The 11,113-nt window shown below is 35.8% G+C and overlaps 1 pseudogene; it reads right to left on the bottom strand.

The window, feature by feature from the left end:
- Nucleotides 1–4,126: 4,126 nt before the first annotated feature.
- Nucleotides 4,127–9,908, bottom strand: LOC116122625 (annotated as a pseudogene).
- Between the last annotated feature and the right edge of the window lie 1,205 nt (nucleotides 9,909–11,113).

Here is an 11,113-nt window from a genome sequence, read left to right as displayed (position 1 = left end):
ACTAGACAATTAGCACCTAACTTAGGTGTCCACACTTTTCTATTTTTAGAAAAATTATTCTGGTGTGGTGACTTGAGGGACTGATGTGGTGACTTTAAAGAAGAAAACTCATAATTTCTAATGCATCTTTTTAAATATGAAATTAGTTTGAAGCAATTTGGTTTGATGTGTTCTTCCTTGTGACAAAAATGACATATTGGTAAGAAATATTTTACCTTCAAAACCTGGTCACACGGTTCAGCAATAGTTTTTGAACCTAATTCAGATGCTTTAATGAAGGTGGTCACATTGGGTTTGGAGGTGCTCGCACCAGGAGAAAATCCCAGACCTGCTTTATCATTGAAAGTCTTCCCTTATATAAGGACTTCATCCAACTTGTATGAACCTGAATTTAAACTCTCAACAACGGCCTTAGCCTCAGTTGGTTTATTTAAAGCTTGATTTAAAAAAATCTCCTTATTAGACAAATAAGATGATAAGAGTTTCAACCTATCATTCAAAATTTTCTTATCTTCTATCAAGATGAATTTTTCAAATTCAAGAGATTTAATCTTCTTGATAGCCTTTAACCATGACTCATATATCTTGTCATAAGCCTCTTGTTGCTCTTTGTAGACAACACATGAGTCATTTGAGGACACACTATCATTGTCCTCTTGGTTCACCGCAAAGGCCAAGTAATTTTCATCTTCATTAGAGTCATCAACTCCACTCTCACTATCATCACTCTCACTTAGAGTGGTAGCCATAGCTTTACCTTTTTTCTTCAGAGTGTTGGCACACTTAGACTAAATATGACCATACCCTTCACACTCAAAACATTTTATACCCTTGCTTTTTTTTTTTTTTCATAATCTCTCAAAATGTTTTTCAAGAAGCCTCCTTGACTAGTTTGATAAGAAAACTTTTTCACAAAGGGTTGTTTTCCCTTTTTACGCTCACTGTTTTCTCATATTCTTCTTTAAGAACTTTGCAAAGATTTTAGCAAGCAAAGCACACTCATCATCATCAATATCACTTGAATCAACATAAGCAAAGGATTTAGAGATTACCTCATGTTTCAACGCAAGTCCTTTAAATGATTCCTCATCCCATCGTTTCAAGTTTAGCTCAAAGGTTTGCAAGGATCCAATCAGTCATCCAGTTGCATCTTATTGAGGTGATGACATTCTTCAATAAAGATGGCCTTGGACATGAATCTCTTGGGTAAGGAGCACAACACTTTCCTAACATGTTCAACATCAATATATATTTTACCCAAAGCAAAACATTCATTTGTAACATCACACAATTTGCCATGAAAATCAGAGATAGTTTCATCATCATGCATAACAAGATTTTCATAGTCAGTTATTAATCTTCTAAGCCTAGTCCTTTTCACAATTTATGTTCCTTTATTTTTTTACTTGGAGTCTATTCCATGCATCCTTAGCTGTTTAACAGTTTACTATAATTTTCATTTGATTAATAGTAACAACATTAAAAATAGCATGAAGTGCTTTTGAGTTAAAATTAGACTTTTCTAACTTAGCATTAGTCCATTGAACTATGGCTTTTCCTTTGTTTTCACTTGCTTCTTCAACTTTAGGTTCTTTCCAACCAACAATACAAGCCCTCCAAGACCTGTCATCAATGGATTTCAAAAAGGCACGCATCCTAGGTCTCCAAAAAGCATAATTGGTTCCCTCTAACAAGGGTGGTCTATTGGTAGACCCTCCTTCACTAATAAAACTCATAGTAAACAAAACAGCAAAGGTCATTCCATAGGATTGATGTGATCACACACAAGCACACAAAACAGAAGTAATCACAATAAGAAAACACAAGACAGATGCAGCGACACAGAGCACAGAAGGTCTACAACGAGAAAATTGCAAAAAAAAAAAAAAAAAGGCAAAATAAAAGAAAAAACGCAACAAACACCAAATTAAGATTTAAGCACAAAAAACAAATAAGGATCTATTAAAATAACTGTTCAGAACACACTTCTGGAAGTTTTAAACCCTTATCATGTTGATTAAAACTTATACCGAATTAAGATTATTTTTCCACGTTGTGCTTAATGAGTTGCTAAACTAGTGTTTAAACATATAAACCATCCACGACATAAAATAAAGCACACAGCTTAATTTTACATGGTTTGGCAACATGCCTACATCCATGGGACCAAGTCCAGAAGAAGCTAATCCACTATGAAATAATTATGTGTTCAATTACAAAGACGAGAAAAGTAACAGTTGTAAAACTCCTTGTTTAGACAACACTTCAATTTTCGCTTTTTGGTTGAACCTCAAACCCTCTGAATCTAGCTTCTCCTCCATGGGACCACCAGGTTACACTTGAGCTCCCCTCAAGTTTCAACAATGAGGAATTACTTTGGTAGTAGCAGCTCAAACACGTCCAGATCTCAACAAGGAACAATGTTCCAGAATCAACTCATGCAAGCAAGAGATAAAACATGGTAATTCAAAGCTTACCAAAGCATATCGGAAACCTATGAAAACTAAACAACCTCAAAGAAAATATCCAAAGAATAATGGAGGTAAATAATATGGCTTCCTTTAGAAAGTCACAAATAATAAAAGGATTATTTATTCTTGAGTGACGTTAAAAGGAAAAACAATAAACCAAACCTATTTTGGAAAGGATTCTTGAGATCCTAGACTCCTTTATTGGAAATGATTCTTTAATCTATAATCTCCTTATAACAAAAGAATTCTTGAAATCATAGTCTTCTTTTAGGAAAAGCATTCTTAAAATCATAATTAAATGAAATCTTTTCTAGCTCACATAATATATAATGTCCACAAAAAATCTTTCCACAACTGGACATATAATCATATTTAATTAAGGTAGGTGCGATATGTATGAATATTAAAATAAAATCTACCAGACGTGTTGTGATCACTGCGATTCTGTTTTGAACACCTTTAAACTGAAACTAAATAGATTGTGCACTAATCCGAATGAATAAGTTGACAAAACCAAAATACTTACATATTTTATGCTTTTAATTTCTTGCAATTAATTAGATTCTGTAGTTTTTAATTAATCAAATCACTCAAATTCATTTTCGTCAACTCAAATATACATTAGGTTGATAGTAGTTTCTCCTTGTGGATTCGATCCTTCTTATCGTTAACTATGGTATTTAAGATTAATTTTGTAGCCACGATGACCAACTCGACACAAGCTGCTCTCTTCCTTTCTCTTCTTCTTTTTTATTTCCTTTTCCTTCCTTTCTCTTCTCTTTTCTCTCTTCTTTTGTTGTCTCCTTCTTCTTCCTTTCTCTTCTTCCTCTTAATTTTTTTTTTCTTCTTCATTTTTGAGCAAACAACCTTTCTTTTATAAAATAACACTTTCCAATTTTATAAAAATCTCACCCGAAAATCTTTTATTTCCTACTATACCTTTCTACATTAACTTTTTCTCACAAAGTCCCATTTTCTCCTTTCTGTTTCATGCAAACCCAAGTGTGTTTCCCTTTCATTTATTTTCACCCCTAACAAAATGATCTAGCCCTCTAGGTGAATTACCTTAGGAACCAATGAACTCAATGGAATAGGAACAAGGTTTGCTAGGAACATGTTGAAGATGATCGAATTAGAACCCTAAGGAAACTAAGTCCTTAAAACCCTAATCTTAAGATGCCGCAAAGGTTGATCACTCCCTTTGATAAGTCGAGATTCAAGCATTCAATCAAGAACACAAGAAGGCAAGCAAATAGCTTTCTGAAATAAACTTCAATTGATAATAATCTGTCTCCCCCAAAATAACATGGTCGCCCCTTTTTATAAGCAGCAAACCCTAAAAGAAAACCCTAGCTAATTGAAAAATGGGTTGGGCCTAAGTACAAGCGAATTGGGCCTAAATAAACCTTAAATAAATAAAAGACTAAAGAATCTAATGATAATTAAAACATAAAAAAAAGCCCAAGATTAAAAAAATGAAAATTAATTCCTAAATTAATCCTTGCATCCAACTTGATCTTTCGAATCTACCCCTTGCGTAAAAAGATAATAGACCATCCTTGGTGAAGCTTTGAAATCTTCGAATTTAGTCTTAGAGTCTTCTAGTACAACCTCTTTGTATTGGACTTCTGTGATCAAGCCTTGCAAAGCCTCTTTCATTTGCTTGTCTTTGCCCTAGTCATTGGACCGCCAATTCCTTGCAAAGGATCTTGGGAATATTTAGGAACATCAACTTGGTCAGCACCTCGATCTCCATTATTCCCCTCCTCTTCGAAAGGATTCGTCCATGAATCACCTACATCAAACAAAGATAAATCAACAACATTAAAAGTTGCACTAACATTATCATAGTCGCTTGGCAAATCTAGCTTGTAGGCATTATCATTGATCCGCTCTAAGACTGGAAAAGGTCCATCTCCTCTAGGCTACAATTTTGATTTCCTTTGTGTGGGAAACCTCTCCTTACACATGTGCACCCAAACCTGATCTCCAAGTTGGAAGCAACCTTCAAACGCCCTTTATTGGCTTACTTAGCATATTGCTCATTCTTCCTTTCAATGTTGGCCCGAACTTTGGCATGTAAATCCTTCACAAAATCTGCCTTTTTCTTACCATCAAGATTAGCATGCTCATTAGTAGGTAAAGGTAAAATATCCACAGGAGTTAAAGGATTAAAGCCATAAACAATTTCAAAAGGAGAAAATGAAGAAGTTGAATGAACAGTCTTATTATATGCAAACTCAATATGTGGCAAACACTTCTCCCACTGCCTTAAGTTCTTTTGAATGATAGCACACAACAAAGTAGTGAGTGTCCTATTAACTACTTCAGTTTGACCATCGGTTTGAGGATGTACAATGATAATCCGAGATTTATACTATTTTTATTAGGCTTTTTGGTCGGATTATAGATACTGTAGTTCATTTTTGCCTAAATTGCTACTTAATTCTTTACATTTTGTGTTTCAGGCCGAAATGGACATTTTGAGCAAATAATGAGCGAATTGGAGTTTATGGACCTAGAAGTAAGCAGATCTCAGAAGTTGGGAGAGTTATAAAGCAGAGTGAAGCACTATGAAGCTTGTTCCCATGTGAGGGCATCAAAGATCGAAGATTTAAGCAAAGAAGCAAGCGGAGGGCAATTCTGTAATTTTAGAATTCTTTATGAAGGTTTGCCGCGGCAAAAACTATTAAGCATGAGATTCGTTTTTACCTCGTTATCGCAGCGAAACTCTTTTTTCACTGTGGCAAAGTCTGCAAATTTTAGTTTTTCCAAAACGCACAGTTTTATTTTAGGAAAGTTTTAGTTCTTTGGGCGAGGTATAAAAGAAAAACTTTACCATTTTCATGGAGGTCATCAAGTTTTCGTCTGTTCTCATTGAGTTTTGGATAGATTTGATTTTTAGAGAGAAGATTTGAGCTTGAATCATGTGGATTTTTCAACTAAGGGAGATCTCTACTCTTTTCTCTGCATTTTAATATGTTGAACATCGTGTTTACTATTTTTCTTGCTGTGTATTTTGATTTAGTTATGAACTAACCCATTTTGGGTTAGGTTTTTGATTAAGTTCGGATTCCTATGGGCTAATGAATTGATTATTGCTATTTCCATATTCTATTGCATAGATTGTGTGGTTATTCTGTTTTTAATGGAATTTATTTGATGAATATGATGAGATTGAGAAATGAATCATATTGAGCTTCTTGGGTAATCACCATTGTATTATTGAATGCTAGAGATAGATTTGAGAATCAATGAAATCAATCTAGGATTCCCTTAGCTTAATGAACTTGGATCTATTATTCTTCAATTTGTTGGGTACGGAAGTTTAATAGGGAAAAGTAGGAATTCATAGCCTGAGAAGGTATGTTTAACAATTTAGAGAATTCAATTTACAATTTGTGAATGTAAGTGTGGAATTAACATAGCCCGTAGAATTCATCCATAGAGTCCGAATGAAGTCAAAACCCTAACCGTTTGTTAAATTGATATTATTCTTGCGTTTAAATTCTTGCTTCCATTAATTAGTTTTTAATACTTAGTTTTGTTTCAGTTTTAGTTTTTATCTCTCTCATTAATCCAAACAAAGTCGGTTCCTCCAACTTGAAAAACACTTTATTACTTTGATGCGACTAGTGCACTTGCTATTTATGCGTGTTGTAGTTACAACGCATCATGCAACAGTAGAAAATAACAGTTTGTTCCTAATTTATTCCATAAAGTGTGCCAAAAATGACTTAAGAACTTAACATCTCTATCACTAACAATTGTCTTAGGCAACCCATGCAAACGAACCACTTCTTTAAAGAACAAATCAGCAATATGTGTCGCATCGTTGGTTTTAGAACATGCAATAAAATGAGCCATTTTACTAAACCTATCAACAACAACAAATATGCTATCCTTACCACCTTGAGTCCTTGGTAATCCTAAAACAAAATCCATAGATATATCAATCCAAGGTTGATTAGGTACCGATAAAGGGGTATACAAGCCATGCGGTCTAACTTTAGATTTTGCTTGCCTACATGTAATGCACTTATCACAAACAGATTACACATCATGCTTCATATTAGGCCAATAAAAATGCTCACGTAATATATCTAAAGTCTTTAGAACACCAAAGTGACCCATCAAACCTCCCCCATAACTTTCCCTAACAAGCAACTCATGAACAGAACAAATAGGCACACATAATTTATCTTTCTTGAATATAAATCCTTCATGCCTATAAAAATCACCAAATGCACACTTATCACATGCATTCCATACTTGGCTGAACTTAGAATCATTCGCATACAAATCCATAAGCAATTCAAAACCAAGTAATTTAGTTTGCAATGAAGTAAGTAATACGTACCTCCTAGACAATGCATCAGCCACAACGTTTTCCTTCTCATGCTTGTATTTGATTACATTAGGAAATGTTTCTATGAACTCCAACCACTTAGCATGTCATTTATTAAGCTTACCTTGGGTCTTCAAGAACTTCAAGCTCTCATGATCGGAATGAATGATGAATTCCCTCAGCCACAAGTAATGCTGCCATGTTTAAAGATCTCACTAACGCATAAAGCTCCTTGTCGTAAGTAGGATAATTCAACGCTGCCCCACTTAGCTTTTCACTAAAATAAGCAATTGGTTTGGAATCCTGTATCAAAACAGCTCTTATTCCAATCCCTGATGCATCACATTCTATCTCAAAACCTTTATCAAAGTTAGGCAAACACAACAAAGGTGCATTAGTTAGCTTATCTTTCAAAGTTTTAAAAGCTCGGTCATGCACATCATCCCACTTAAAAACAACATTCTTTTAAACAAGTTCATTCAAAGGTGCATCAATAGAACTAAAATCTTTAACAAACCTTCGATAAAAACTTGCTAAACCATGGAAACTTCTCACCTCGTTCGCATTCTTACGTGTAGGCTAGTCCCTTATTGCCCTTACCTTTTCTTCATCAACACTAATACCCTGTGAACTAACAATAAATCCAAGAAACATAACAGATTCCATGCAAAATGTGAACTTCTTAAGATTAGCATACAATTGGTGCTCCCTTAACACATTAAACACATCATGCAAGTGTTTCACATGTTCATCCAAATTTTTGCTATAAACTAAAATATCATCAAAGTAAACTACCACAAATTTTCCCATGAAAGCACGCAAGACATGGTTCATTAACCTCATGAATGTTCTAGGTGCATTAGTTAAACCGAAAGGCATTACTACCACTCATACAATCCATATTTAGTTTTAAATGCAGTTTTCCATTCATCTCCATCTTTCATGCGAATCTAATAATAGCCATTCTTTAAATCAATTTTAGAAAACAAGTGAGAGCCATGCAATTCATCAAGCATATCATCTAATCTAGGGATAGGATGTCTATACTTTACCGTTATCTTGTTAATAGCTCGACAATCCATACACATGCGCCATGTTCCATCTTTCTTTGGGACTAAGAGGACCGGAACCGAACATGGGCTGAGACTCTCCCTTACAAATCTCTTTTGCAATAGCTCATCCACTTGCCTTTGTATCTCTTTCGTTTCCTTGGGATTAGCTCTATAAGCAGGTCAATTTGGTATGGCGGAACTAGGTATAAAGTCTATTTGATGCTCAATTCCTCTTAGAGGAGGTAATCCATGGGGAATCTCCTCAGGAAATAGGTCCTCAAATTCCTGCAATAATGACACGACAACACTAGGCAAAGATGAGTTAAGGTCGTTAGTAGAAAAATAAACATCATTGTACATAAGTACAAGTACTTGTTGCCTCGCCATCATTACACTCTTAACCTCATGTTTTTCAGCAAGTATAGTCATTATTTTATTTTTCTCTCCATGTTGCTCACTTTTCTCTACATTTTTCCTCTCGGCCTCACTTGCTCTCTTTCTATTTTCCTCTTGCTCACACTATTGTTTCTCTCTCATTTTGCACTCTCTTACTATCCTAATCTGGTACTTATAAGCTTGCAAGGTTTGGGAGGGGCTAGTACAACTTTTCGGTTGTTCATTACAAAAGAGTAACGATTTTTGTACCCATCATGTGAGACCCTCCTATCAAACTGCCATGGTCGGCGAAGCAATATATGACCAGCATATATCGATGCCACATCACAAAGAACCTCATCCTTATACTTGCCAATTGAAAAAGGAACCTGAACTTGCTTGTTTACCTTCACTTCTCCACAATCATTCAGCCATTGTAGCTTGTACGGTTTAGGATGCTTCTCCCACTTCAAATTCAACTTTTCTACCAACAAAGTACTAGTAACATTAGTACAACTTCCAATATCAATAATCAATGTACATACCTTATCCTTCACATGGCATCTTGTGTGAAAAATATGCTCACGTTGCTCCTCATCTCCTTCATCCTTAGGTTGTATACTCAAGGCTCTCCTTGTAACAAGTAAATCACCATGCACAGGTTCTTCCACTTCAACATCTAAACAATCCTCCAATGGTGGCATCTCATTGTCACTTGAGCTAACACTTTCGACTTCTCCGTTTGACCATACAACCATAACCTTTTTGTTTGGGCATTCGGAAGCAATATGTTTGAACCCTTGGCACTTAAAACACTTAATATCACGTGACTTAGTAAGGGTTTTAGTTTCGGGTTTACCTTTAGGAATAGCAACCAAATTCTTCGACTTTGCTTCTTCTTTTGTTCTAAAGGCAGCTTTGTTGTCTTTCCAATTTGATCTCCACGAAGAGTTAGAGGACGAACCATATTTGAACCTCTTGGACTTGATTTGCTTCTCTATTTTAACGGTTTTGTGCAGTAGCTCCTCCATCTCTACGTAATGTTGTAACTCAACCACGTCAACAATGTCCTTGTTCAATCCGGCAATGAATCTAGCCATTGTTGCTTCTCTGTCTTCTTCTATGTTTGCTCTACTCATGGCGATTTCCATCTCTTTATAATAATCCTCTACACTCATGGAACGTTGAACCAGCCCTTGCAACTTCCTATACAAATCTCTTATGCATCACCAACTTCATCTCTTCCCATTACCGAATTGGCCTCTCACCATTCCTGTGTCTATTGATCACCAATTGATCCGACCATATACCTGCATAATATGTAAACTCCACAGCTTCTAGCTTTACTTTCTTCTCCTCAAAGTAATTATGATAGTCAAACACGTGCTCAACCTTTCTTCCCCACCCCAAGTATAGCTTAGGATCATTCTTTCCTTGAAAAGTTGGAATTGCCATCTTTATACTGCCTATATTGTTAACTCCTTTGGAGTCAACCTTCTTGACCCGTTTATAACTTGTTCTCTCCACTTCGGAATCAGCTTCGTCTTCTTCGTCGAACTCATGTCTTCTATGTGATTTGAAACCGGAAGAGGACTCCAAATCATCCAATCCCACATTCAACAATTTAAATTGGTCATTAACAGCCTTGATGGAGAATTTCATGTCAACCTCTTATGGTTCTCCTCCTTCCTTACTCATGGTTTCAATCGGCAAAATTAAATAAAATAAAAGGTGTTGTTCCTCACACACTTTCTCATGTGTTTGCACTCAAATCGGGTTGTTATCACTCATGTTTCACAGTATTTTGGCTTTTTCTTGATGATGATCTCTCTTGCCTTTTGTAATGACTCCATTCTACTCATATTCTTTTAACAAAATGCATAGTGAAAATTACATGTAAAATAGCATAAAAGTTGGGCCCAAATTTTTCTTTTATTAAACATATATACTCTTTGTACAAAAAGTAGTATCATGTACAAAAACATCAAACAGGGTGGACAGTGTAGCCAGTTCTCTTCACTTGATGACGTCCATCCGACTATGTCCTCACCTAGATCCTGCAAAAACATAGGGAACAACGGGGTGAGCACAAAACAATGCTCAGTAAGTAAATCCTCTACTCATAAATCCCCGTAACTCTTTCTAATTCTTTCCCTACAAATCTCATTTACTCTCTCTATTTTCTCTTTCTCGTAACTCTTTTCTACTAACTCTTTTTAGTAAGTCACGACCCCATCTGACCGGAGGCACGGCTGGGACTCACTCCCACTCTACGTGACTTGTACTCATTCTAGCCGATCGGACTCGGTTATGCATGGATTCAGAACCTTTGGTCATGTGAGTGTATAAACTCTCTCTCGGGTACTCTCGGGTATAGCCCTCATCCGCATGGACTCTCACGGGCTACACCACTTCTCTCTCTTATACTCATGCCGCTCTCTCAATGCGGCGTACATGCGGGAATACTCTACCCTTACTCACAGATTCCCCATCGCACAACTTACTCTATTCTCTTGATTAGCACTACTTTCTCTTTGTTCTCTAGTGCTCAATTTCTCTTTCTCTTTACTAATAGAGAAGATTATTCTCAACATTCTCTACTCTTTCTCAAACTAACACTCATAGTGTAACTTATACTCAAAAATCTCTACTCTCTCTCAAGCTATTACTCAATGCATAACTAATGCACATGGGTGGTTTATGCTCATTGATGCACTTAAGAAATGCCAATATGCAATGTTACAAGAATTAAGGTTCACAATTCATGCTCACATTTCTCTTAGGCATTTCATCAAACAATTCATGTGCATACAAAATCTCTACTATAATTACTACTCTACTACAATCTCTAGCCATCCAAATTGGGA

This window comes from Pistacia vera, unplaced genomic scaffold, assembly GCF_008641045.1.
Source record: "Pistacia vera cultivar Batoury unplaced genomic scaffold, PisVer_v2 Contig1023, whole genome shotgun sequence".
NCBI lineage: Eukaryota > Viridiplantae > Streptophyta > Magnoliopsida > Sapindales > Anacardiaceae > Pistacia > Pistacia vera.
This window is presented reverse-complemented; position numbering and strand designations above follow the sequence as displayed.